Source organism: Apis dorsata, unplaced genomic scaffold, assembly GCF_000469605.1.
Source record: "Apis dorsata unplaced genomic scaffold, Apis dorsata 1.3 scaffold_397, whole genome shotgun sequence".
NCBI classification, from domain to species: Eukaryota; Metazoa; Arthropoda; class Insecta; order Hymenoptera; family Apidae; genus Apis; species Apis dorsata.
This window is the reverse complement of record NW_006263656.1, coordinates 163,773-166,830: the sequence shown is the minus strand read 5'-3', so window position 1 is coordinate 166,830 and position 3,058 is coordinate 163,773. Positions and strand designations below refer to the sequence as shown.

General features: G+C 39.1%; 1 protein-coding gene and 1 long non-coding RNA gene across 2 annotated transcripts in view; both read right to left on the bottom strand.

Moving 5' to 3' along the window:
• The window catches only part of LOC102681214, a 14,367-nt gene extending 11,802 nt beyond the window's left edge, over positions 1-2,565 (bottom strand). Inside the window, exon 1 of the long non-coding RNA XR_422270.2 lies at positions 2,377-2,565. This is a non-coding gene — a long non-coding RNA (uncharacterized LOC102681214). The remainder of the gene's footprint in view (positions 1-2,376) is intronic.
• The window catches only part of LOC102681294 (trichohyalin), a 185,047-nt gene that overhangs the window by 50,747 nt on the left and 131,242 nt on the right, over positions 1-3,058 (bottom strand). The window lies entirely within an intron of this gene.

Below are 3,058 nucleotides of genomic sequence, written 5' to 3'. Positions count from 1 at the left end.
TATATATATATATATATATATATACACACAGGTTTAATAAGCAACGATTACAACAATATTTACAATAATAAATTTTAATTATTTTTCACGTAAGTAAAAACTCGAGTCAAAGATGATTCCTTTCTTCGGATCTCTTCTTAAATATTAAAAGTAAATTTAAGAGGGAAAAATTTAATAGCAAAGAATGTTAATAGAAATTCTGTCGATATTTTCTCTCGTTGAATATAAATAAATCGTATTTAAGATACTTGGAGGAAGGAAGCCGAATGTAATATTCTGAACGAATGTATGAACGTACTTCACGTGTCGGATTCGACGATAATTGCGGGAGAAATTCGTGATTGAGAAGAGATGAAGAGAGGAAATGTTAAAAGGATACAATTGTCGACGAGCATAAAGGTGTGATATAATACGAGATTTTTTTCAACGTAACCGATGCATGCAGAGTGCACTCGTACTCTTCAGTTTGTCGCGCCGGGCTACTTGACTCGACAGTAATTTTTGCAACGCTTCGCCAGACAGCAATGCAATTGTCTCCCTCGTTGTATGTAACAACGTCTAAATCAGCGAATAAATTGATGCCCGGCTGGACAGGTTTCGCTTGATACGTTTATTTTATGATACCTCGAAGGGAGAAACATACGTTTGCTTTATTCAAACGAAGCATCGTAAAATCGATCTTTTGTGAAAGTATGTTTTTACGGAATTAGATAAAGAAAAAATTCAAATATTCGAAGAAATTATTTACTTATAGCTCAATTTTCAGAAACTTTCTAAATTACTAAAAATTAAATAATTAAATTTGTTAAAAATAAATATAAAATAAAATCTATATACTTTGCGAAATTTCAAACGATAAAAGCAAAGGAGCTATAACAAACATCTTTGTATCTCTCTCTTTTCAACAAGATCCATTCGATCAAAATTCTATTTCGCTTTTAAATTTCAATTTCTCGTAAAATTCAAAACAAACCTGAGGAAAGGAATACAAATATAAAAAAAAATATATTAAATTTCAGCCACCTTACCTTAAGTTTCTTCATCTTCTCTCAACTTTTTTTCTCGTCAAAATTCCCAGATCCGCGATCGAAAACAGGATAAGGCGAAATCGATTTAACGAAATTCTGTTCGAGTAAACAGGGCATTATCTATGCGCCGCCCGCATTGACTATGAAATAGGAAGAACGGAATTGGCGGACTAACAACGGATCCAACGCGCAACGTGCAACTGCACATCGATTTCGTTGCCCGGTAGGCAATATTCAGGGGGCGAAGTGCAGGTATCCAGCCGCGCTCGATAAACATTGCCGTGTCTGCAGCCTGTGCCACTGCAGTCAGCGATCCTTTCATCGGCTCAGATCACCGCTACAATTGAGACGACGCGTATAATGCGGGGGTTGCAACATCAAAGTGGTGAATACGAGTTAATTGCGGCGTGACTATTCAGCTCTGCGTGAAAGCTGAGCAGTAACACTGGAGGAGGCTGCTCGCCCTCACCCAGGGAAGAGGAGGAGGAGGAGGAGGAGGAGAAGACTTTATTTCGTTCGTCTCGACCACGTGGACGAACGACGCGTGCAAGCTTTGATTTAAATGGCCGGCATCTGCTCCTAGCTCTCTATCCCTCCCCCTCTCGATCGATCCGATCCATGATAAAGGATGCAAAGCGCGAAGCCGAACATTGATCGTGGATAATGATTTCGTGTTGATGAAACGCTCCACTCCTCTCTGATTTCGTCCGATCTCGTTCGCTTTGACAGACGGACGGTGGAATTTCGGGGGGGAGGGAAACGTGTTCCGGCGGATCACACTTTTGTGATTACGAGATTCGAAAGATCTCTTTTTTTTCCTTGATTTGGAGATTTTTTTTCTTCTCTTTTTTTTTTTTTTTTACAAATTGGATGGGTCAATTGTTCTTTGGGTAGTGGCAGGTTCAATCTGTGAACAATCGAGTCGAGTTTTCGTTTCATTTTGATTTGAATCGGGGATCGAGAGTTTTTTCGAGTGCAAATTCCAAAAATTGTATATCGCGTCGAGGAAATTCGTTAAACTAAATTCGCAGAGGGAAAAACTATGTTTGGTTTCTTGGGTGGAAGATTTTCATGTTGTAATATTGTAATCACGAGTGGTGAATACAATAAGTGTATTTATGTGTGTTCGTCTTCCTTAAGAACGAAAGATTTTAAAGAATTTGGACAAATGGAATTCCGCGTAAAAAAGTGAAGCGGCGAAATAATTGAACAAAGTATAGGAGAATTAAGAAGAAGAGCAACGAAAGTGAGCTTAAAGTTTCGATCAATTAATCTTGGCATCTCCTAATCTCTTAAGGTATAAACATTTCTTTCTTTTTTCTCTTCTTTCGGAATTTTATACCCTTACATTCTTCGTTCATCGATAAAATTTATAACGTTACTCTTACTCTTTGCGTCCCCTGCATAATTGAGATTCAACCAGACGATGAACTTTCGAAACTTTATATAAGATCCACAACAAGAATCCACATATAAATATTTAAAAAAATTAACAAAATTCTAATTTGTTTCAAATGCTTCTACCCCAAATACTTCTATAAAACTTCACATCATTAACCGAAAAAAAATCTCCAATCTCGACAACAATCCACGTAGCGAGGAAAAATTACCGATCTAAAATTCACCTGAAGCCAACCACGATCCACGTTTCCGCGAGGAGGGAGAACGAGAAAGATCATCAAACAGGAAAGGGTGAAAAAGAATATAAAAAGAAAAAGAAAGAGAGAGAAAAATTTCACCCTCGACAATTTTTAACCCCCCTCCACCCCCTTGTTGCCGCTTGGATTCGAAGATAACAGGAAGGGGGAGAGGGGACGAAAATTAAAATTCCACGAGGCGCTCGCGCCAACGGCCGTGTAAATGCGCTTTAATAATAATGTAAACGCGTAACGAATGGGAGTTAACGCGCGGTCACTTTACCGTGAAACGAGGCGACGCGGCGTTTCCAGGGTGGCGTGGGTGGACAGGGTCGCGGAGGGTGCGTGGATCCACCCGAAATCCTACCCTCCTCTCCTCCACCGAATTCCAAC